The 26,801-nt window shown below is 40.9% G+C and overlaps 1 protein-coding gene across 1 annotated transcript in view; it reads left to right on the top strand.

Annotated features, from left to right (window-relative positions):
• Positions 1–597: 597 nt before the first annotated feature.
• LOC124556847 (protein FAM214A) overlaps positions 598–26,801 on the top strand; it is a 233,498-nt gene continuing 207,294 nt past the window's right edge. The window contains exon 1 of the mRNA XM_047130866.1: positions 598–969. The gene's annotated coding sequence lies outside the window, so the exon portion shown is untranslated. The remainder of the gene's footprint in view (positions 970–26,801) is intronic.

Raw genomic sequence — 26,801 nt, 5'->3', positions numbered from 1 at the left:
CAAAGATACCTTCACATATAGAAACTCGCAACGCCTGAAGCAAAGTGGGCTAAACTGTCTTAACGTTTGTTATGTTTCCCGCACTGCGCAGCCAGCTTTCGCCTGGCAACAGAAATCCAGCTGCGTTTGTGTAGAATACGTCGTACACAGCAGCTGTGAGTATGGACGTGTGACCTGACGGGTTTCAACTACTGACTCTATAGTAGAGTATTATATTATTCCATCCGAAACTCTCGCAAGCGTTCTACCACAGGGCAGTGGACGACACCCATGTTTGGTAAGTACGAAAGCTGTGAAATATCTTTGTTTGTCACATGCAAAAACATAATAATTCTTTGTTTTGAACTGTACTTCACGCAAAATGCCCAAGTTAGGTTCATTTTAACTGTTACATGCAGTTCACGAAGATGTTTTTCCTTCCGTGTGCATGTTTAGCCCTTCTTGTGTTGTTGTTTGGTTGCGGTATAATAATTTTATGTATAAACGACGACGAAACTTGTGTGTGGCTTGTAGTTTTAAACGTATGGTGATACAAATTTACTACATGTGGTATCCTACAAAAATCATACATCATAACAGCTGATTTTTCAACGCGTAGCATAGTCAGCTGTTGAGCATTGATCGAGTGTGTTGCTGGGGACGAGCCTAGCCCAGCGGCCTTGCGGGAATCAGCTGTGTGTGTGTGCAGGCTAGTTCTTTGTGTTGCCACGTACGTCGTCATACAACTTGCCACCGTTGTCAGACCGATTTCGAAAGATGGAGTTTAGGTGTGCGTCCACAATCCTGCTGTCTTTCCAGCTGTGGCAACAGCCAACCTAGGGATTTTTATAGATCTTGCGCATTGAGAGGTTAGTGTTCATTCGCCCTCTCTGCGTACACCCAGGTTAGAAGGAACAAACAGCTGACACGACGTTTCGCAGTGGCTCCTTCACTTGCGGAAACAATGTAAACGCCCTGTTTTCGTGATTGGTAAGTTCTGAGATTAAGATTTACTCAGTATATTAGCTACATTACCAGAATTTCTTTCAGGTCCGTGTAATTCGTTTCTTAGTATGGTAGGCATGATTCTCGTCAAGTGTTTATGCTGCTATTGATAAACCAACATATAATTTGCCACTGAAATAGTAGTAGTGTCTGTGTTTTGAGAAGTGACAGCTTGAGATGGTTTTTAAATAACCTATTTAAAATCTGCGTGTGGTACGGAAACATTTAACTTTTATAATAAAATAAAAACTATTCTCATTAATGTCTGTGGAATACTGCAATTTTATGGAAGTACTGACATTTTTAGCTCCTGCTTTCTTTTAGTGTAAACTGTACCCAGGTTCCGCAAAAGCACAGCACGTACTTTTTCAAACATTGCTATAAAAGAGCTACTGTTTGATAGATCCTTGACTGTAAGTAATTGCAAATAATAGGTACATTCTGCTACGTATGTTCTTAGCAGAGTTCGTCTGCTTCGGCGGGTAAGTTACCATTTTTGTTTTCACGGGCACTCGCAAATATACTTCACGAAGCTAGCACGTGCTGCCCTGCCCGAAGGACATTAGCGTGTTTGCATATAGTTGGAACTACGCAACACTTTTGGCACCAACTTCGCGTGTGTATAAATAGCTGTGGAGCCTGGGCTCGCAATGTTACGTATTGATCGCTGGGACAATGCTTCGCTTCCGGCCATTTCTCGTCCGTAACCGTACGACCATTATCGGCTGCGTTAACTTTCGAAAATTACCGTATGGAAATTGGCAGCTTGAAAATTTTGTAGTTAGATCCGTTGTGGCTGTGGGTGAAATCGAAATCACGGGCTGAATAAACGTTTTGAAGACATACAAGCAGATACATGATTGCAGTTCTTTGTTCATACTATTAAAACCTTTATGCTGGTTTCACTATTTTCATATTTACCATTTATTATCCGAAAATGAAAAGTTGCCTTATCGTATTGTGAATCAGTGGTGACTAGCCTTCATGTAGCAATTATGTCTTAAATTGAAGTCACTGGAGAATTCTTACCAATCATAAAGCGCAAGAAATAAAAATTAGCTGTGAGAAGGCTACACCACTAAAGTAATTCTTTGTGCTGCTTATGTTCCACTTAATTTACCACAATCCACTTCTGAAAATGTAGGTTGGAGCTGCGACCAGACCATATCACTGCAAATAGTCTTTGATAAGTGTAGATTACAGTCAGACACGATGCTAACATGTTACATATTGCACGATTAGTTTTTTAAAATTTTGACATTAACAATCAAGACTGATGGGTTAGAGTGTATAGGTTTTCTTGTGCCTTTAAAGCCTTAACATTAAAAAACTGCCTAAAGGTTGAAATTTTTTGTGCCATCTTATCCCTCTATTGCATGTTGCTTTTTGTCAACAAACCGTAAATTTACCTATTATGTCAAGGAAACCACTCGTAAATGCATTATGTTGCCGCCTGGCAACACGCATAATCTGGCTGCAGCGAACTACAATGTTTCGTGTCATTATGTTGGCACAAACAGTTGAAAATAAATCGTTGCTGAGGGTAAAATGCACTAAACACACGCTACATCAGATTAGAGTGAATTATTTCTGCCACTTAGATAGCATCTACGATTTTTAAAGTATATACAATGCTTAATAAGATTTTTCCCATGTTTTTGTAACTGAACGATTAATAATTAATCAACATTTTCAGTTTGCTGTTGTATGGCAACAAATCTAAAATATTGAATAAATCAAAATTTCTATGTTCAACCTGTTGCATGGTATTTGTGCCTAACTCAACCCCCAGATATATTTTTCACTGATATGGTTTGACTAAAAATGTCGTGCAAACGAGGATTAAGGGCCGCAAAGCTATAAAGTTTTCTTGAGCGATTACGTCCCAGTCTGTATGAACGAAATGTATACTGGAATTAGCTACATTGTACGAACAACTGCAGTTATTGCCATTGAAGGAAAAAAATGGTTTTACAGTAATTACCTCTTTGGAAAATCCGGACGAGGATTGAAGTGAGTTATACCTTCACGGCTCTCTGCGCATAAACAGCTGTTGTCACAAAATACGAGTGGCAGGATAGCGGCTGCGAATATTAGCTTGTTATAGCTGAAACATGTTTCCCAGGTCCGAGACATGATTTGCATGGTTGCTAATGTATCATTATATGGTTGATATATTTATTCATAGATAATTAGCAAATTATACACACGATCATGAATTGTTGCTATTGTCTCTAGGAACCATGCATTGCAGTCTTCCAATGCAGTGCTTTCTTTCCTTAATTTATATCAGCTTTGGCAGACAAATTTATTAATAGAATTTTTCGTAGGTGACTTCATAGTATGATAAAAATATCGTGCACCCTGGAATTAAGATTTGTGATAACTATTCCAAACATAGTATGAAAATTGTGAAGCAGGTATTCTGAAAATCATAACTCAAAATGAAGTTCAATTTATTGGGTTTCTGTTTAGAGATTTGAGTATTGAATGCTATGGATTCAAAGGATCACTTCATATACAATTGTATCATTGGTACTCATTGATGTGGATAGGAAAAGTCACTGTTGTTTTTCCTGCAGACGATAAACTCAGGTCTCTCGGCAACCACGGCAAAAGTACCGAAATGGCAGGTCTTGTAGAGGAAGTGTAATTAAATGGTAGTCGTTGGTCAGTGAGGTTTCATTTTCACGGCTGCCCCACTGGAAAAGCTAATTTCATATTCTTTTAATTAGCTTCCGTGAAACTGACGACGTTTTTAAAAAAATCGGTATAACAGTACATAAGCTGGGACATTTACTTACACCCTCCCAATCAAATACAGTAATATCTATTATGACCAGAGCTTTAACTGAAATAATTTCTACCGGTAGATGAAAAAACTGCAAAAGAAATATAGAAAATAGTCAAGAGTTCTTTGCTGAGAGACAGTGCATATGGTACACTCAACTTCTCGGCGTAGGACGGGAAAATACTATAAGGATTGACACCTACTGTATAGTATGTAGGCTAAAGTCTTCAGTTTAGACGAGAACCATGTATCTTTACAGCGGCGTGTTGTGTAATACGGTGCTCATGCGCGGTCCAGTCATTTCAAGTACTGATTTCATTATAATAAAGTTACTGCGACCAAATAGGATTTGAGCTCTTCCGGGTCGTCGCAAATTGGGATTTTGTTAAGTCTGAATTACACTGAGCCGTTAAGATTTGATTTCTGTAGCGCTTAGAAATGGCTAGTGGATTTTTAATCTCAAATGTCACGGAACCGTTGTTGTAATTTCAGTGCTAAGGTGTAATAACTGTGCGACTGTTTGACACAATAATAATAGCTGTAGGGTAGTGTTAGATTATGGTTAGTTTGCACAGGAAGATCTGTGGCAGAGAAGTAGGACGACCTACCAGCTACAACAAAAACATGCCGAGGTCTGTAAGTCACATGCTAACTAAGAAAGGCAATTGGACCATCTGGAAATAGCCATGTTCGCATGATAACCTTATCAGCTTGTCGAGACAATGTAGGCCAATCAACGGGGCTTAGAAATTAAACATATAGATAGGCTGCGAGATAAGTTTTTGTTCTGTGCACTCGTTAGGCAACTTCCGATAAACGACTGTAGGATAACATCAACCACTCGCTTGGAAAAAAGTTTAGTGATTTTTTTCTTCTTGTAACGTACATCACTTATAAGGAGCACACTCAAGTTGACCCTGCTTGTAAGGTGCCCTGCGTTTTAACCTTAAGTGTCCGGCTCGCTTAGCCTTGCTTCCTCCGTCCGTGACCCGAGGTCAACGCCCGATAACAAAGACCCGATGCGCCGGTTCTAGCAGCGAGCGCATCGTCCGCATTGTTTGGTAAACAATGATACACCTCTTTTATGTGAAAGGTTGGATTCGATTGAAATGTCTGTTCTTCACAACGTAAGTATATTATTGAGGCGGAGAAGGGGGAATGGGAGACAAGACGCAGTAATTCTTTATAAATCAGTAATCGAAGTACGATGAGGCAGAGTAGCTGAGAATGGGTTTGCTAGGCTTTTTTGGTAACTGATGCACCAGCGACTTTTCCAGCGCGCGTCCTTATATTGGTTGACCCAATGTCAACTGCTAGGAGGCAAGTTTTCTCTGTAGTTTCCTTGCCTCGATTTTCGTGGTTTCAGCGACACTAGCTTAGCAGATTGATTGCAATATCTGAGGACTTTTTGTGTTACAGGTATTGGGCCGGGGCACAGTGAAGCTATGGAAGGACTGTACTTCGCGCGACCAGTTACCCGGACCCTTCCTCGCCAATACTTTGCTTTGCCCCTTTTCACACTGGTCATCTTGACTTGAGCTATGTTTCCTCCTTGATCATTCCTGGCAATAATAGTCAGTCCCTCACTTAATACCACCAGTCTTCCCAGCATCGTTCACAAATGAGGGCACAAGTGCTCAGTCTGTGATGTCGGTGTCGACAGAACAGAAATCAGCTGCCTTTTCTCAACATCTCACCTCGTCATGTGAGCAGTATCTCTGATAGTACGCACGATGCTGTTCCTTCTGCAAACCTTCTATAAACTCCAGTTACATACACGCAATTCAAAGTTGCAGTCTGTAGGCTTCCTCCACACAACAGGAAGTAATGAAGTACTCTTCTCTGCAATTTCAGCGGAGCTCTTACCTCTTTCTCTAATTCCAGACCACCCTCCACAAGTAGCATGTAAATAGCTGCGTCCTATCCTCCTGCGATCTCCATAAAGCCGAAGCACCATTGCAGGTGAAGATGGCAGAATTTGGGCTCACAGGGCTTCTGCGGGTTTTCGAATTGTGGTGCACTGTCTGAATTTAGCCTAAGCACTGACATTGCCTGATGAAGAGCTGAAATGAAAACAGGTCCACCCAACAGCTGGAGCCGGCTGCTGAAGTTCACTGGTCTACCCAAAGAAGAAGGAAATGCACGTGAAATTCTACTGTGATATGTTAAATAAAGCTATTTTGCAAGTTGAAATAAAAGTATCATTAAAATAACCTTTTCCTACCTGAAATACCTGCATATACCTGTAATATGAGAAAAGTCAGTCGCAATGAGGTAGCTCTAATGTGAAGATGTTTTTAGTTTTCTTCGAAGCTTAGAGCTGTCTACAGGTCAGTCGCTAAGAAGCTAGATTACCGCATTGTGCCTTGCACCTGACGCACTTTCAATAATTGATTAGCGATTGGCCTTCTCGTTTTCGCCGATGTACAAAAACAATCATTTAATTTCTTAGTTTTGATTTTGTGCTTATGTGCGTTGTAGTTACCAAATGACTTTCTTTGGGTACGTAAAGAAATTACTCTTCAGAGGTCATATTTATATCTGTAATTTTTTGTGGTTTTTATATTTTAACGACCATGCAGTATATTCGAAAAAATCGTAAGTGGTCTATTAGAGTACTCCCTATAGTGAACTATAGCTGCATTGGTTTATTTATGATTTGTGCAACATATTTCTATGCGTAAACCTCATTGGCAATTATGTCAACACAAAATGTTCAGCCTGAACATACAACGATCCTTCTGTGGTATTTATTGTACTAATCATATATTTCAGCTAAATATTTGTGTTACGGTTAGCTCGTGTTTACAACTTAGACTGCTACAAAAAAATAAGATGTAAATATGCCAGCAAAGAGCAGCCAGCAGGATTTTCTGCGGAATAGTTTCGTGTGTCTTCTTGTCAATGAACTCGCTCAAGGTTTCTCCGAATAAAATTTTTCTAGCACAAACAGATCTGACAGCTTAGATATGTTCGTAGACTGGGAACTGGGTGATCATGATGTTACAACAACGATAAACTGTGTATGAAGGACTAGAAAAACAAATAGAATTATTTTCATGTTACTTAAATTGATCTGATGCTGCCAAATTTGACACGTAATTAACATGCGAAGAGACTGTCCTAAACTGAAGTTAATGTTTGATAAAGCTCCACAACAATATGAACGTAGAAAGGGAATAATTGGACGACAGAAATCCACTTTATGCTAAGTAAACAAAACATAAAGTATGAGAAGAGAGATACGGATTGAAGCATACGCCGGTACCAGAGGTGCCATACGCGAAATAAATAGCTTCCATAGCAATATCTTACCGCACGATCTCCGTCAAAATTGTACTGAAGTTTGATGTTATAGGCATAAAAATAATTGCAGAGATTTGCAGAACCTTTAGTTCATTCGTTGCAGGTCGTTGACTTAACCTTGGATTGTTCAGTCAACGAGCAAAAATTCGGTGCGGGTTTATCTGAATGAGAGTTGAATTCTATCTACTTTTTTTAGGTAGTCTCCTATCCCGGACGTGCCCAGGCAGTAATAGTATTTGACCCCCAAAATACCGTCACCAGCCGGCCGGAGTGGCCGTGCGGTTCTACTCACTACAGTTTGGAACCGCGAGACCGCTACGTCGCAGGTTCGAGTCCTGCCTCTGGCATGGATGTGTGATGTCCTTAGGTTAGTTAAGTTTAATTAGTTCTAAGTTCTAGGCGACTGATGACCTCAGAAGTTAAGTCGCATAGTGCTCAGAGCCATATGAACCGTCGCCAGTTTAGAATTAGTGTCAGGAACACACCGTGCGCGCCTGGACTAGGCTGGCGAGTATCTAATTTGTGTACAGCGCTGTGAGGAGCTAGTTCAATAAAAAGCTAACTTGGTGTAGCTGACAACTGGGGTCTCTAGGACGCGTTGTTCGCAGACACCCACGCACAGCGGTGCTTTGAACAAAGGCCAAGGAAGCACATCGTGCTGCGCGCTCCAGATGCTACGTTGCCATGCCTCTGGTTGCCCTACACATGGCTTCTTCCTGTGTCACGTTTCCGCGTCTACGTTGTCAGTACTTTCATTTCCGCGTCACGGTTTGGCAACCAACACAGCTGACAGTGAAAGACTGGAACTGTTGGGTGGAAGAGTGGGAGGGGTATAAGGGGATGAGACTTAGCTGCTGACCGCTCGCTAGCACACAGCGAGCGCACACGCTCGTCTTAGTTGTATTTCGCGCATGAACTCGGTAAATTACTTTTTCTCTTACTCTAAAACGGACAGAACCAGGAAACATTTTCTGCAAGCACTATCACGGCAGTGAAAGTGTGACATATGCTTTGATAAATAATTAAAATTGTCACACCCTAGAGTTTAGGTGATTGGGAGATGTCACTGGATTAGTTTCCGAAAAAAATAGGTACTCTATATTCCACAGCGTTACTTAATTCCATTGCTTGTTTTTTAAATTAAAATTGTGGAGCAATTAGCAAGAATGGAAGCACAACAGATTTTGCTACGGTTAGTTTCGTCACTGTTCTTTTGTTTGGGTTGCTTCTCATGACTCTGAGGAATAGAGTGAAAAAGTTATCATCTGAAAGAAATTTTTTAGTTTCACGTTTTTACAAGTGAAACAGTATGGAGAGTTTTACTGATGCTAAAAATGTGGGAGACCATTCTCCTCAATCAGTCTATAAAATAAGCGATTCTTACTATTTTTAAACTAATAAAGCAGTCAACGTAAATATTTTTGCACCTTATTGATACTTTAACATTTTCTGATTTTTGTTAAAAAACTGTCATTAACCCCCTCTTCTCATCAGAGGAGTTAAAGAGTTGATCTGTCCAAAATGAAGTATATCCATGACCGAAGTCTTGCCGTCTGCAAATCTTATCTGAAAACAAAATTCTTAACCTATAGAACATTGTGCACATCGTAATTGCATAGTTTCTGAAACTTGACAAAATAATAAAATGGCGCACGTTTGAAACAAAGATGCAGTTTTGTCGTATTTTTGGTAACGTTTATTACAATAACTGCTGAGAAAATTAAAATAAAAACTGGCCTATTACTCCTTGCGGACATGGCCGAGGAGTGACTCAGCCAAATTTATCAGTGTGCCTGCAGTCCATTCCGTTACCTTGAAATACTGTATCTCAAGTTGACGGAATGGATTGCGAGCACACTAATAAAGTTATCTTTCTGAAATTTGGCTGAATTACTCCTCGAGCATGTCCACAAGGAGTAATAGGCTAATTATTTTAATTTACTCAATTGTTCCAAAACATCCTTGTTTCAAACGTCCGCCAATTTGTTTTGTCAACTAAAAAAAAAAAAAAAAAAAAAACCTGTTCTTTACTCCGCGCGCAATATCCTATAGATATTTTTTTTAAATTTCAGATAAGATTTGCAGAGTGCAGGACTTCGGTCATTTGCACACCTCACGTTGGACTGATCAACTCTAACTCCTCGGACGAGAAGAGAAGACAGTTTCTTCAAAAATTAGAAAACATTGTCAAAGTGCAAAAAGATTCACGTTGATTGCTTCATTTAAAAAAAAATCATAAAAGTAGCTTATTTTATAGGCTGTCTGAGAATGGACCCTGAACTTTATTCACAGGACAGTTGTAAAATAAGACTGTGTAGCTGGCTTAAGAGTGGAACGGTAGAGAATTAGCTTGAAGGTGGTTCGATGAACCCTCTGCCAGGCACTTAATTATGAATTATAGAGTAGTCATACAGATTTAATGTAAGCAAGGGCTGCTTGTCAACGTTTGTGCAAACTTTATTATTTCAAGTAATTCAGACCACATTCACGAAGCTCAACCGATAAGTTGTCAAAATGTATCTCCCTAAGTTTTCGGCTGTGAGTATTTCCTTTTAGGGTGCTTTTTGTGTTCGCATGTTTAAGATACACAAAAGGCGTCGGACTACCTAACAGACTACATGTCATTCGTTTTGGACTTAAAAATACCACTCGAGATCCTTCCTTGACCGATGTTTCTGGGTCGGAGTTGAGTTCCGCAGATTTTTTTTTAGAATGATGTGACTTTGGTATTGTTTTAATGCTGCTAGCTTTCCATTTTTCGTCTGTACCCGCTCCAGTCTTCAAGAAATCGCCTGTTTATGTTGCCGGTACTTAGAATATTCAAAATCTAAAAAAAAAGTTTGGTGAATAGGGTGCCCCATCGCTAGTTTCTGCAAGACGTCTACGATAAGACTCTAGAGACTGACAAGGGGAGGCCACGACGTTTGGAACGCGGATTTACTGTAAATTTCGTACACTCGCAGTTATCCATGAGGGCAACAAAATGTGTAAGCAGTAGCCCGTACTTCTCAAGCGTTACTGAGAAAATCGCAAGATAATTTCGGTCGTCAAATACATATCTGTGCGTGGCCATTTTAACCATGCAGCGGCAGCAGCCGAGTGGTGGCGGCACGGTAGCTCAGCGTGTTCGATCAGAGCGGTAGTTTTCCTTGCTAATAAAAAACTGAGCGGGTGTCAATCGGACGCCGCCCTGAAGAAATTCAGCGAACAATATAGAACAAAATGTTTATTTTTTTAAAAAAAAGTGGTTGGCGTTGAAGCCGCTAGATCGCTGGATCGAGTTCCGTTCGTCAGTTTTTTTTTCATTTTCAACACAGTCATTTTCTTTACTATTTATATTACAATTGATATAATGGGAAAAATACGTGTAAGCGGATGGACTTCTATTAAATTTACAATGTTATTTGGCAGTCTACTAAGTTTTATTATCACAAATAATAAAATATTCATAACTATCGACTAGTAAACGTCCAAGCGCATAAAGTGATACTGAAAATTATTCTTGTCCGTGTCTTCAAAACTGTTCGTATTTAATCGAAAGGGAACGAGAAATTGATTCTTGGAAGACACTATTAAAATACACTAGATTTTTAAGGAAATACTGCGTAATGCATGGTTTGCTTCCAAACTATCCTCTGAAAGAGAGGTTTTTGAAAATGTTAACGAGGTTTGCTTTTCCTCGGAAAACGCCAAAAGACCTTGCGTATGAGGAAACATAGCATTTATTCAATGCAGCTGGTGCCGTTTAACTTCACGTTTTCCATGTTTTTACGAAAATACCATCCTACAGCTTGTACCTGTAAAGTCGAAAGCGACGATTAATAGTACATCTTTCGAAAGCCGTCTGAGCCGGTCAAAAGTTGGAGGTAACAAGTCGTTTCGGGCTCCTTCCAGGTATAAGGGAGTTATCAAACCACGGACAAGCATACATTTTCAGTATCACTTTACGTGTTTGGCCGTTTACTAGTCGATAGTTATGAATATTACATTATTTGTGATAATAAACATTAGTAGACTGCCAAATAACATTGTAAATTTAATAAATGTTCATCCGATTACACGTATTTTCCCCATTATATCAGTTGTAATATAAATAATAAAAAAATGACTGTGTTGAAAATAAAAAAAACTGACGAACGGAACACGATCCAGCGTCTTGATCGCCAACCACTTTAAAAAAATTAAAAAAATTCTGTACTTCATTCTTCGTTGAATTTGTCCGATGATATCCGTTCAGTTTGTTAGATGGTCCGTTCGCCCAGTTTTTTTATTAGCAAGGAAATCTAACGTTGTAACGTCTAACCGAACACGCTGAGCTACCTTACCGCCACCACTCGGTCGCCGCCGCTTCATGGTTAAAATGGCCACGCACAGATATATATTTGACGATCGAAATTATCTTGCGATTTTCTCAGTAACGCTTGAGAAGTACGGGCTACTGCTTACACATTTTGTTGTCCTCATGGAGTACTACGAGTGTACAAAGTATGCAGTAGCTCCGCGTTCTTAACGTCGTTGCCTCCCCTTGTGAGTAAGGGATATGAAGCACCGATGTTAGTCAAATAGGGAAGTGGGAAAGCCTAATGTCGTGATTCACCTGGATACGTTTCTATATATTATTCAGTTGCTACACTTACCATCCACTTAATTATCTACGCCGTTAGAGGTCTGAAGCAGAAAATAACAGTACCGTACTGTAGCACGTCTGCTGTTTCCACTCGCACTTAAACTCGGGACTCTTACGCATACTTTCACATTGGAAGCATCTCAGTTCGAACGTCAGAAACCAAATAACAAAATTTAAAAAAATGAAGCTGGCTTTATTCTCCCGCCCATTAAGGTCGTTTTTCTATAAAACACTGCATTTGTGTACAGTCCATGTTTGCATGGTAACGACAGAAGCAAAATTCACTACAGAAACAACGCCATGTAACAGCCAGTTAACGCCATCAGATTTAAGTGTCTTAAATAAGGTATTATATGACAAAATCTAAACATCTGCGTCAGACGAATATCTACTATTAAGTCATATTTCCTAAAACACAAGTTGAATCTACTGGCGTACGTTCTACCATTATTCGTTGTCGAAGTGTAAATATGGAACTTCTTATCCAGATCTTTGTCGCAGGGTGTTCCACTCCGGTGTGGGGAAATAGGATTATGTAAGTACTGCATGTGTTTCAAGCAATGTTAAGCTTTTCGCCAAATAACTCATTTATGCGTCTTGTAAATCTGCTCGTCACAGTTGTCTGTTACACTATTATTTCTCCAGAGACTTGTTTCCCTATAGTCTTTGGATATATTACCATGTAATCATAAATTGTAAACAAATGCACAACTTAACGAACAAATGATTTTGATTGGTGGTACACACCATCTGTACTTGAAAATCATTTTTATTCGATTGTAGCTTTTGACGCTGGTAATTCTCTAGTTAATACTTCACTGGGCTGAGGCGTTTCAAAGGACTGATTCCACTGAAGTTATTTGTCCTCTCATCTTGCAACAAGATTTTAATACTTTTATTCAGCCCCAGAACCAATCAGAAGTGGGTTTCTTTTCTATCGCGCGGCAGTTTCAGCATAGCACGTGTTTCCACGCTTTGAGGTGGAAGCTGCAACAGTGTTTTCGTAACTTCTTAATTATGCTGTGCAACCATATTGAGGAAGGAATCTTTATGTGACGCTTTGTTAGTTACAGAACAACACGAGAAAGAGGGGGAAAAATTCGCGTTTCCCGCACTCTGAATTGCGCAGAAAGTTTTGCGAAGGAAACTGTTCCTTTGCATTTTATAAATGCTTTCCCATTCCGCGTATGGAGGATGGGAAAAATCGTGGGTGATGTAGGAACTGTATTTCAACAAGGTACGCTTCCTCGGAAGCACACGTCTTTTTCTGCCACACAGTTACAGCGTAAAGCCAAAAGACGTTTCAGTTTTTGTAACAATTATTCTACGAATATTGTTTCTATTTCTCAGTCATTTTCTTGCTTATGTCACATTTTTTGACAATACATACAGAATTCAAGGATTTGAGGTTTGTTAGAGTGGAAACACAGCAAAATAAGTAGGAGAAGTTTCTTGCCGAGATTACAAAAAGTTTATAATTCCTGTATGTAGTTAAATAGTAACTAGAAGATCTCGTGTATCCATTTCTTATTCAGCAACAACTGGCGCAACTAGATACTCCCTAAGAATCGCTGATGTGCAATAGTTCATTTAAACTCTCGAACTTCGTTGCTTGTAAATTTCCTACTGCATCATGGCGAATCACGAAAATTAAACGGATGGAACACTTTTTTTCATTCCGTACGGTATTAACAGCATTTGAATAGGGGTAGTGGAAAACGTTTTAAGTGCTAAATATCACATCTGTCTGGAGCATCAAAAAAAAAAAAAAAAAAAACTATCTCATTTTGCACATAAATTATCTGTATCCAAAAATTGAAAGTGGTCTGAAGCCACAAAATTATGCTGACCACCTAATCATTGCAAAAAATGAGACAAATTAGAAAAAATAATTAAGAACGTTGTAAGTGCCATATCAGAAAACTGACTGGTTCGGAGTGCATTTTGCAATGCAGATTGTAGAAATTGTGTGTCATTTCAATGATTGATTGATAGTAGTTTATTTTACCGGACTCGTTTCGGCCGTTGGCTCAGCGGTATCTGCATTACAAATATGGGTAACGCCTGAAACTAGCACGGTAAAATAAAATACCACGCAGCAGTTTAGGTCAGTTAATCATTAATACGACTTACTTATGAACAAGTTTTTGTTGAAAGTGCCGTTAATACAGAGGCACTAAGAATCTTCCTGGCAGATTAAAACTGTGTGCTGGATCGAGACTCGAACTCGGGACCTTTGCCTTTCGCGGGAAAGTGCTCTACAATCTGAGCTACCCAAGCACGACTCACGCCCCGTCCTCACAGCTTTACTTCTGCCAGTACTTCGTCTCCTACTTTTCAACCTTGACAGAAGCTCTCCTGCTAACCTTGCAGAACTAGCGCTCCTGACAGAAAGGATATTACGGAGACATGGCTTAGCGACAGCTTGGGGGATGTTTCCAGAATGAGATTTTCACTCTACAGCGGAGTGTGCGCTGATATGAAACTTCCTGGCAGATTAAAACTTTAATGAAAATCTCATTCTGGAAACATCCACCAGGCTGTGGCTAAGCCATGTCTCCGCAATATCCTATCTTTCTGGAGTGCTAGTTCTGCAAGGTTCGCAGGAGAGCTTCTGTAAAGTTTGGAAAGTAGGAAACGTGGTCCCGGCAGAAGTAAAGCTGTGAGGACGGTGCGTGTGTCGTGCTTGGGTAGCTCAGTTGGTAGAGCACTTGCCCGCGAAAGGCAAAGGTCCCGAGTTCGAGTCTCGGTCTGGAACACAGTTTTAATCTGCCGGGAAGTTTCATATCAGCGCATACTCCACTGCAGAGTGAAAATATCATTCTGGACTGAGGAACTAAGTTTTATTAGAGAATACAAGCACAGATATACAGCAGAGATATTTAACTAGTAGACCGGTAGTCGACGAAAACATCTCATTTCTTACTAGAGAAAAAAATGAAATTAATAAAAAAACTGTCGTGGCTTCTGTTTGTGACACTCCATTCTTGGATCATCAAAACTTCCTGGGCTGTCGTGGAAGAAATGGAAACATTGACTAGTTCTTCTGTTTTGCATCTGATAAACATTGATTTTTTTCAGATGAAATAGGCGTAACAGACAACTGCCATGGTCTTTCCTCTTTAGTATATTTCTGGATTCTTCAGTTTGAGTAAGAATTTTTAATAATTATTGCATATGAATGAGTATGAGAACACTTCGATCATACTATATTTGAAGAAACTAAAGGCCTGCATTGACAATAATTTTCAGCACCATCTTTATAGTCAAAAGTCAGTTACATGCATTGGATTGTCATTTGGAACTCCAGAGGCAAACACTGCTTCGCAGAAAGACCGTGCACCTTTTACTATTGAATGTTTGAAACAGCTTCTCCATGATTTGACGGCTGTAACAAGGCTAGAGACATGCGGCAGAGTGGGGTGTTCACGGGCGCTCAACGGCGAGGTTATGAGCGTGTTTGCGTCGATAGTTCTTTGGTTTGCTATTGTGTGGCACTGCATGAACTCGATAAACGTCACAATGTAACTCTTTTAAAACCGATTTTTTTTCCAGAGTACCGACTGTCTCAATCAGTAAATTAGATAGTCCGCTAACAGCCTTGTCGAACGAATTCATAGAGGGATCTGGTTTAGGGATAAGGCTTTAATACATTCTTCTCCCCTTCCTTAGTTTTCAAAAAATGGCTCTGAGCACTATGGGACTGAACTGCTGTGGTTATAAGTCCCCTAGAACTTAGAACTACTTAAACCTAACTAACCAAAGGACAGCACACAACACCCAGCCATCACGAGGCAGAGAAAATCCCTGACCCCGCCGGGAATCGAACCCGGGAACCCGGGCGTGGGAAGCGAGAACGCTACCGCACGACCACGAGATGCGGGCCTTTAGTTTTCAGACTAATATATATCCACTACTGAAAACTCGAGGACAATTCTGGGAGAACAGATTAGTGATAGTTATTATAGTTATTCAGCAATTTATGGCAATTTTGTTGAAATCTCCGTTCCCGTTTTACTTTCTTGTAAAGCTTCCATGTAAGATGGTTCCAACAAAACTTTAAATACGGTTTTATTATATCGATGCACTCATAACGTCTCGGCATTCATTAGAGGTTCCATACTGCTAATTTTCTTCATTCACCAACGTTTCCAGACGCATCAAAAGGAGCTGAAACGATCGCGTTACGTGTCTGGCGGGAGATTCTAACCCTCGTGTAAGATGCGCATGCGTTTAAAGCTTAGAGGGCAAGACAGTTGTCTGAAGAACATACCTTGAAATTGTCTAGAAAAACTAGTGGCTTGTTATAGTCTCCTGATAAAACGAGATGTCACCGCTTCTTTCATCTCCGCCAATGATTAGTATTTGCCAAAAACGCCAAGTTTTATCAGCAAATAGACAAGGCAATGGGTAGATCAGCAGTATGATGGTCAAATCAACTTCCTGGTCGAAGACAGCATTAATTTATGTGGAGAATCACTATGTGGGAGTCCATAGCTAACAGATTTCTCCCTGTAAATAACCGCAAGCTAGTTGTTTTTTTCGTTTCTTTGTTCGCTAAATAGTTTCGGAGACACAGCCTTCACTCTCCAGCGCCCATTGTTGTTCCAGGACCCATTGTTGTTCCAGTCAGCAAATCCTGTCATGTTGCAACATGATAGCCTCACTGACCACAGGAGGGAACAAAAGTAGTGTATATATCTTCGGAACCTATTTCCAGAGAAAATACTTCATACTCAAAAAAATCATCCTTTATAAAATGATCATGTAATGCGTGTCACCTTGTGTTGAAGTCGGGGCTGGAGTTTACACTTAATCAGTGTATCTTAGATAGTTCCAAGCGTATCACGGAGTGTTTTTAAATGACTGCAAAGGTTGCTTTGGGTTCAGGTCGGGATGCTGGGCGGGCCACCAGTGCATTTCGGGAATGCTGTTGTCTATGAACTATTGCCTCACAGATCCTACTTTGACATGGTACATTATCATGCTGATAGTCGTCGTCTCCGAACTGGAACTGTTTCTGTATTGTACGAAGCACACAGTGCTGTAAAATGTTTTTGTCTTCTTCCACGTTTCTTAAACGCAATAAGGGGACCACACCCTAACCGGGAGGAAAACCACATACCGTAACATCACATCCTCCGTACTCGACTGTTAGCACTACGGGTGATGGCGGGTAACGATCTCTAGGCATTCGCCAAACCCAAATCCTTCGGTCGGATTGCCACAGGTTATAGCGTGATCCATCATTCGAAATGGCTCGTTTTCATTCATCCACTGTCCAGTGGCGTCACTATTTAAACCATCTCAAGTGTCGCTTAACATCGACTACAGACATGTGCGGCTTCTTGTGAGCTGGTGAACCATGGTACAACATTCTTTCTAAATCCTTAAGCACAGTTATTGTGCTAGCTGGGCTGCTGGTAGCACTTTAGAACGCAAAAGTGATTCCTTCGATTGGTGTCACGCGGTTTATTACAACCATCCTCCGCGATGCTACACGGTCTCTGTCTGTCAGTACGTGTCTGTTGTGGTTGTTTCTTCGAATTTCCACTTCACAACCACATCGCCTACAGTGGACTTCTGCTTTAGAAGAGTTAAAATGGCCCTGACGGATTTGTTACTCAGTTGACATCAAATGAATAGTGCACATTCGAAGTCATTCAGCTCTCCTGCTCCTCTACTGACAACACAGTAATTCCCGCTTCCTTTCATACTGGCGGGTCTGCCTCTAGTGGCATGTAGTGGTCAGTTTCACATTAGATAGGGGTGTCCTGATACCTTTGAGATAGTGTATATTCAATAGCACCCCAACAGCAAATAGTGTTGTTTGTGGGCATCACAGCTGCGTCAGAGACGTTGCGCTACCTCTGTAGGACAGGTGAAGCCAGGACTCATCGGAACATACTAAATTTAGACACAAAGGCCGCCTGTAACAGCGGTCGCTTGCAGATTTAAGTGTGGTGCGTTTTTGCTTTCTGGAGAACAAATGCCATGCAATGAAATGTCACACCAACAGACGGCATCCAACCGTCTACGCTGCGGACTCTTTGTAGTCAGGCGCCTACCTGTGTAGCAGCTCTCTGGCTTCGATGCGTCACTAGACAACGTTTCTAAAACAGTGTAAACCAGTCAGCCAGCCCATGCTGTGGTATCTTACTCCATTGCGCACTGCCCTGGCTCTGCACACGATTGTCGTAGCAGAATTCTCTCTAGAAGCCGAGATGTCGCGGTGTGACGAGCACGTATTGTAGAGACCAGTAATTCTGCCCCGTTTGAGCTTGTTGCTGATACTGCCTCTCCCCATCCCCTTACGAAGTCGACGGGCAAGAACTGGTTTCACGTGGACCTAGAACAGCCCCTGCAACGCTCCCACTCCATAACACCGCAGTCAGAATCCAGTTTGTTCCCTATCAACGCTGAAAAAAAACCTTAGTCCAGTTTTCTAGATAGGAACCACTGCTAAACTTTTCCTTTAATTCAGTAATGCTCCAGTATACGCAATAATATAACACACACAATTAAATGCATTTCATTCTAGAGGCTAAACAGTGAGTATAACATTCTTTGTGCAGAGATATTACTCTTTCACCTATATTATTCTCCTTAACCTTAGAAAACAATGTAAAGAAAATCATCCGAGCAATTGTTTAGTTTATCCATTTCTTATTTTGGTAAAGTAGTTTCAGTGAGTATCCGAATGTATGGAAACTGGCGGCGATTGAAAATTACCAGTTGAGTTTGCCTTCCTGAAATGAAATAAATGATGGGCATTAAATAAATGAACAGGGAATGACATGTAATAGCAGCAATAAATGGTGAATGTTGGGCCAGACCGGGACTGGAAGCCGCGTTTCGTGCAGTCTCACCCCCTGACAGCATTTACCTTGTGGTTAAGACGTGCAAGCGAAAAGTTGAAAATCAGGTTTCAAGACTCGATGTAATACAAATTTTTCTTAGTCAAGAGACACTAGTTTAATAAGTTAAAAAATTGATTTATGCTTTACTGATAACTTCACATTTCATCAAATCCTTGACTTCATTATTTCATGATTTAAAAGTTGAATAATCTCCTCCTCTTGTCACCTTCTGTTGCTGCGTGCACAAGTTGTACAAATTCTGTTTACGCTACTGTATCAGTGACGTTTTGAGATCTCTTGCTAGCCTTTGATGGGAAGTGATTTCGTGTTTATTCAGTTAGTGGATTACTAACACTTAGTTGGAATAGGATGATCACACAACTTCTGGCCTGTTATCTTTCACAAGTCCATTTCAATAGTTTTGTTTGGAGATATCACTATTGTGTTCGTGTAATGGGTGGATTTAGCCTATCTGATAACATCTCATTGTGTTGTGATCTTCAGTCCAAAGATTGGTTCGATGCAGCTGTCCACGCCACACAATGAGCGGGGTAGCGAAGTGGTTAGCACACTGGACTCGCATTCGGGAGAACGACGGTTCAAACCCGCGTCCGATCATCCTGATTGAGGTTTTCCGTGCTTTCCCTAAACTGCTCAAGGCAAATGCCGGGATTGTTCCTTCGAAAGGGCACGGCCTTTTTCCTTCTCCATTCACCCTTAATCCGAGCTCGTGCTCCGTCTCTGATGACCTCTTTGTCGACGGGACATTAAACACTAACCACCACCTCCTCCTCCTCCTCCTCCTCCTCCTCCTCTTTCACGCTACTCTATTCTGTACAGACCTCTTCATCTCCGAGTAACTACTGCAACTTACATACTTTTGAATCTGCTTACCTATTAACCTCTGCAATTTTTACCTTCCTCACTTCTCTCCAGTACTAAACTGTTGATACCTTGATGTCTCAGAACGTCAACAGATCCCTTCTTCTAGTCAGCTTGTGCCACAAATTTCTTTGCTCCCCAATTCTGTTCAGTTCCTCCTCAATAGTTTCATGATATACCCATCTAATCTTCAGCATTCCTCTGTAACCTCATTTCAAAAGCTTCTGTTCTCTTCTTGTCTAACATGTTTATCGTCCTAGTTTCACTTCCGTGTCCCACTATAATTTTAAAACTATGGCTGTTGTTTTATACTGATAAAGCTTCTCTTCCCTTCTGCATGTCAGTCTGTCATTAACTAACAAAACCTATCTAATAGTACTGCATTTCTGCTTATATTTTAATGGAAAAGTCCTATAGAAGAACAAGTATTTATCACTAACACTTACTGAATTTTTGCTTTCTTGCCAAGTGTACTTTTAGAGGCCAGATTTGAATGTCTGCATTGCTAGTGAACCCCAATGCATTTAAATATTTGGATTGTCTTTGGTATGTGAGACTGCCTTGATTCTGCTGAACGTTAATATTTGTGCATTATAATTTAGCAATTCGTCGTTCATTTTTCTCGTCGTATGGCCTTCAATAAAGTAAAGTGAATATATTAAGTGGCTCTCTGCTACTAATGCTCCCTGGTTTGATAGTATAGTCAATATCTTGGGGTAGGACTCACGTAGATTCATAAACATTTTTTTCTTGGAGACTCAGGCAAAAAGCTAATACAGAAATAGCAATACAAAATAAACCTTATGTATTTCTTAAGGACCGAACAGCAGAGGGTCAATCTTTGGCGCGGAAAGTCCCATATACTTAACTCTTGCTATTTAGAGGGCCATAATAGCGTCCTTGCACATTGGTTGCAAATGGAAACTCCTTCAACCTCTGAATAAAGTGCCGTGCCGTGTATATGTCAGATTAATTGTATACCCCTAACAGAAACTATAGTTGTTCTTGCCTGTGTAAATGACGGACTACTCGACAATTGTAATCAGTTTCTGTTAGTATTTAATCTACTTTCTCTTAACGTATCGTGTTGAAATGTCGAGTTAAGGATTCATCCGTTAAAGATTTTTATCAATTAAGGGAACCACCTTTTAACCAAGGGCAATTGACAAAAACAGAGTCCTGAACAAGATCTAAAACTTCTGTAAGTTATCACAGGAATTTGCCCTAGAGTTGAGCCCAGATCCACCCTCTGCACTATCATTAATACACTTTACCAACGACCCCTTCCCTGCGTTCCGAGATAGGCTGTGAATAGTATACTCAGATTTGCTTTTACTACCAAAGGACGCCGCTGATAAGTGTACCTTATCGCAGTCAACCGCTTCCTCTTTTGTGAAACATTGACTTTGCTTACAGCTTTGTCAAGATAAACAGCTGTACAGAGCCCTTTGTCTAGAACACCGCGACGTCTGACAGGTTGCGAGCATTTGACGACTGGTACTTTAACGGTCGGCGACTGGGCCGTGACTCTCCGGCAGAATCCAGTACAGCTGGAATTTCATACAAGCTATCAGGATATAGGTTCGCAAGGACACTGTAAGCCTGTTTCGTTCAATATCACAAAATTTTCAGGTTCTTACATGCGTGGTGACTTCATCAATACTAATTTTTTGCGTATAATTTATTAAATTTAATTATTTTTGTGTCACTAAAGGGTCTATGTAGACTGTGTATGTCTTTGTAGTTTCTCAAGATTACGGTATGACGTGCTTTTTCACAAACAATAGAACATAGCGGAATGTAGAAGAGGATGTTTTCGTAGGTTCAGAGGTCCGTAGGGAGAAACTGATGTTTGTGTATCAATTGATTCACTGCGACGCAGCATACGTGAATGTGATCCAGCTGCTAATGTTCTGGGACTTTGTAAACGAAAGGAGTGGCGGTGTTGAGAGGCTGAGGGAAGGCTCCAGTAGCCTGTTCGTTGCCTACTGGTTTTAGCAACCAACTTAAATACTTAGCGTTTCCGTAACGTTTTCGTTATAAGGCTGTGGACAAAGTTGTTTCTACTAGAAACTCACAGCATGTGTTGTACCGGGCCTGTTTCGTGCAGTGGATAAGACATTTAACTCCTATGAGATGTTCGTAAAAAGTTTCACTAATGTTGGCACCTGTCTCTGTACACTGCTAATCAGTACAGAATATTGGCAGATGTTAAGATTCCACAATTTAAGTTCCTTCTTATTCCATTTGTAGATACGGCACGAGTGAGAATGCTAGGCTGTTTTTGCTTTTATCACTCTACTTTTATATTCGCTCCTACGGAAACAATACTCAACGAGCTGAAGATTTTTTTTATAAATTCTATTCACCGCATGCCACCTTACGGTGTATGGCGGAACGTATTACGCCGTTTTTCTTTTCTTTCGTTCCCTATCCCGTCCGTGAATAGCGCGAGGAAAGAAAGTGTGTAAGCAAGCCACCGTATGAGCTCGAATTTCTGAATTTTACCGCCATGATCATTTCGTAAAATGTATGAGGGAGAAATTGTTTCCTCACTTCTTGCGACATACATTCTCTAAATTTTAAAAATAAACCTTTCCATGCCTCAAAACGCTTCTCTTATAGCGTTCCGCCAGTGTTGGTTGTTACGAGCATTTCCGTGACCCCATCGCATTTGTTAATCGGACTAGTAATGGAACTCGATACTTTTGGATCTCCCAATGTGTCATCTATATAAACGTCTTCTGTATCTATATAATCAGCCATTTTCCTTGGCTGTCTCGATACCACTGGGCAACCGCTTAATATCTAATGATAACGCCAGGTTTACTCAGGCCTGTAATTGACGCACCTCGGTAGGAGTAGTATGTGATCTCCTGAATGTACTTTATTGGTTGAATTGTGGTGTCAGTTTTGGTGCACCCTGTACACACACATTGTGAACTGAATACATCAAAACTATTATTCGTAATTCTGTCGAAGTCGCTGTGAGAGATACTTTAATTGCGGTACTACTAGCGGACATGACGTCCATTAACAAACCATCGCTTTCGTCGCAAGTATTGACACGTAGTACAGCCGGCACATTTGCAAATAGTCGCAATCTGTAATCGTGATCATATTCAAACTCGTCTACAGTGTATTTTATCAGTTCCTCTTGCCAAACAGCACCATGACAACTCAAAGATTGCTGTTTGGCAAAAAGCAGTGACAATACACTGTACTCATCGTGGTGCTCTTCGAACTACGCACGTGCACTACAAACTGTGTGACACATTGCATTTTCCTGCTGGTGTAAGCCATCGTGCCGAGGAAAAACAAACTGTATGTAGGGGTGAACAAGGTTAAAACGGATAGATGCATACTTCAGTTGATCCGTTAAGTAATCCATAACGACGAGATCACCCAGGGAATGCCATGCAAACATTCCCCAGACCAAAACACTCCCTCCTCTGATCTGGACTCTTCCGACTATCCATCTGTCTGATGGAGCATAAAACGTGATTAATCTAAACAAGCCACCTGCCGCCACTCTGTGGACGTCCAGTTACAGTACTGGCGTGCAAATTCCAGCCTTCATCGCCAATGAACAGCATTCAGCATGGTTGCATAAACCAGGCACTTGCTGCGGAGACCCACACGTAGCTGCGGAGACCCACACGCAGCAACGTTCACTGCAGTCTTTGAGGAGACGCTGTTGTGTCATCTGGGCGGTCAGATGCTCAGCAGCTGCACGTCTATTGACCTGTTCACAACTCCTGTCATCTATGGGCCATGGTGCACCACAGTTGCCTGGCACCGGTTTGGATAGCGCCATTTTGCACGTTAACGCTGAGCATAGATGATGGTCACATTAATGTGACTGGATCGTGTATATTAGAATGAGCCCACATATTTTCTTGGGTTCGTCATCCTTGACATCTCACTGGCGTCCACACTAGTTTTTGGTAAATATGAGAACACTGTTTCTGGAATCTGTTCTGGCGAATCTTCCTCGGAAGCTACTGTTACAGCGGCATGAGTCACTGACTTCCTTCAAGAGATCAGAACTTGCTCAGCCAGTTTCTTCAACAGTGATCAGACCGTCAATATCTTTTTGTCTCAAGTGTCAGTAAATTGAAATCTGTGTAAAATCCTTTTTCTTGGTAACGTTCATGTCTTCGTCGCTGGCATGTGACTACTGTAATCAGACCTGATGATGCCTAAATTTCTCGTTGTTAAGTCGCAAAGAACAATATACACTTGCCAAGCCCACGCTAATACATTAGATAACTAGATAACCATGTACGTTCGTACTTTAGTGCAAAATAAAAATTAGCCTGTTCAACCAGGCTCAAATTGAGTCAAATTTTTCAAATGGCTCTGAGCACTATGGGACTTAACATCTGAGGTCATCAGTCCCCTAGAACTTAGAACTACTTAAACCTAACTAACCTAGGGACATCACACACACCCATGCCCAAGGCAGGATTCGAACCTGCGACCGTAGCGGTTGCGCGGTTCCAAATTGAAGCGCCTAGAACCGCTCGGCCACACTGGCCGGTCGCGCTGTTGGGTAATTGTCTAAAGTTGGTCGCGTATTGGCTTAGCGTTGTGTCCCCTTAAAGGTCATGAGGGTTCATTGTTATTTCTCGACTGAGCATCGAAACCAAAAATAGTGACGATTTTTTGGGTTGTATTTGGAAGAGCATTATTGTGCCAACTGCGCACGTATTTAGGAAAATGGCTAGATTCATTAAATTTATGGCTATGTGAGGGTCACGTGACTACTTTCCTCTACAGGCGGTATACTCATCTGCAGCACATTACAGCATATAATGGTGGCACTGGAACAGTACGCTGCCTTAACAGGAGTGGTGCTAGATGGAACCAGGTTTGAGTAGTTGATGAGATGTTAATAGGGTCGCAGCCCGATTACAGCCCAGGAAAGTAGCTTACCACTAAATTAGTGACTTAATTTTTTAACCGGTTACCGCATTCGCGTTTTCATGAAACACGTATATTGTGAAAAGTAATTATACCAGCCACAACTTTCTCTCACTGCAGACCGCATTGCATAACGAGTGGTTTGTACGCAACAGCGGCTTTGCTACGTGGAGATTTCAGAGCAGAATTCACTTGTCCGACCTGTGCTTACTATGAAAGCCATTTCATGTAAACGTTATCGAAACTGCACGTCGCTAAAACGACTGTACATTTTCCGTACGGACTCGTACGTGATAAATAATTATGACGACTTGATGTCACGGTGCAGATCAGCTGACAGTTGCCCTCCAACTCATAATGTGCGTTCTGTAGCTTTGGCCTGCGGTTTAAAGCTGACAACTAGATTCTCAGTTTTCTTACCAGCAGTTGAACCACATACTTTTCAGGTCGTGTAAGTGCTCAGGAGAGGATCTTCGTTGTTAATGAGTCACTTGAATTTTCTTCAAAATAAACTGTAAAACTGATCAGTAATAAGTCACGTAAAGATTACTTTCGAACGCGGTGAGCAAGTCATTTCGTCCCGAATGGCGCTGTCAGCGAATAGATACTTCCAAAAATCTGTAAACCTGTCGCAGCATTGACTTCGCGTAGGCGTGTTCGCTTATGTAGAAAAGTTAACGAACCGTCCGTTCTATCGATAACTGAAACGGCAGATCCATGCAAGAGATGAAAATGAAGTATTTTTGTTGTATTGTTCTTCAGCGGATAACGCATTTCTACTTGATGCCACGACGACTTCCTATGAAACTAAATTACGTTCAGCTCTTTTTCTCCTTTGTCTCTCCCACCGCCCTCATATTGCGTCCGATAGTGACGTAGTTTCAAAATTGCAATACTACTGCGACAGTCGACTCGGAGGCAAGAGGTTGATTTCATAACTTGAATTTGGCTCTAAGGTGGCGAGCACTATCTTAGGCGGACGAGAACTTGATACCAGCCGGATTTTATTGTTAGCTCTGAAAGTTCTGCAAACAGCATTAAGATTTGTCTTTGTCTTCCAGCTGCCGTCTCTGGCTAAATAGTACCCTTGAAGTTTGACCTGTGACTATTTAGAGGGATCTTCCTAAACACATTTTTACATAGAGTACTAGATTACAAGAAGTTTGGCAAGTTTTTTCTGCATTACTGACTTAATTTCTAGTTTAACAACACAAGTTGGTCCATCCCCTTGGTCCACCAATGCCACAGAACTTATCCTACTGAGACAACGCTTCTAGTTCACTTCATTCTGAAACATCTTTGTACGATCATGTCAAGTGGCTGTAGGAATTACCTAAGTCATGGCAGAATTCTAACAGTTAAAAACACGACTGCAGTCCATTCCCACAGGCTGTCGGTTTGAATGAGAAAGCACAGCTCTTCATCAATGTATTAGCCAGTCAGGAATCACAGCGGTTAAATTCAGTTTCTTTCGCAGTATGTAAGAGGACGCATCTTTGAAGATTGGTTTGATGAACATAGCAGTGCTTCGTGAGGGAGGGCTCTATTGGAAGTGGTTGGCCCCACTTTTTCTCTTATTCATTACCTTAATATTAGGTTTTAGTCTACCTATAATCCGAGGTAGAGTCTACACCATGATGGAACTTGATATCTAGCAAATTCAAATCAATAAAATAATTCAATATAACAGTAAGTGAAATAAAAATATTATTACTATTTGCGGAGCTAACCTCGACCAGTGGATCTGTTGTCTGTTAACTACACATTTAAAAATTGCAAAGAATTGTATAAATTCGTGATGAGGCTTAGGACCATACACGTGTCTGATGTCATTTACGGCAGAAGGAAATGCGTTGACTGTACAAAACAGAGCCTGCTGCTTGACTTGCCTCTCCATTGTTGTTCAGTAGTAGTTGCTGTAACAGCATCAGCAGACCCAGTTTCTTATAAAAACCCGTACATCTCGACAGTGAAGTTCCCCCATAGCGCTTTCTAAAGTAAGTCTCCTCATATCACCGAGATGATAACCCCGAACAGTTCTTTTTAAAGAAACTTGAGCTTTCTAGGGAAGTGCTCAAGAAATAGCTGATATTTTAGTTGTGGTTAGTGCATACATATGTGTAAAATTCACCTACATCTGAAATCTCCTTGCAGCTACACTGGTGTCCAAAATTAAAACAACAAACGGAAATTTTACAAGGTTGCGTTTATTTTACCACAAAATAGTAGAAACAGGTGATAGTGAACTAGAAATAATGTGAAGAGTACAGAAAGTAAAAAAACTGCAACATGCATAACGGTAGACAAAAATGTTTTTCTTTTTTTCCAACTTAACGGATTTGTACACACATTCCGACCACTGGTTAATGTGCTCAGTATGAGATGTGACCACATCTGGCAACAATACGGGCCTGATAAATACTGG

This window comes from Schistocerca americana, chromosome X, assembly GCF_021461395.2.
Source record: "Schistocerca americana isolate TAMUIC-IGC-003095 chromosome X, iqSchAmer2.1, whole genome shotgun sequence".
In the NCBI taxonomy this organism is placed as follows: Eukaryota; Metazoa; Arthropoda; class Insecta; order Orthoptera; family Acrididae; genus Schistocerca; species Schistocerca americana.
This window is presented reverse-complemented; position numbering and strand designations above follow the sequence as displayed.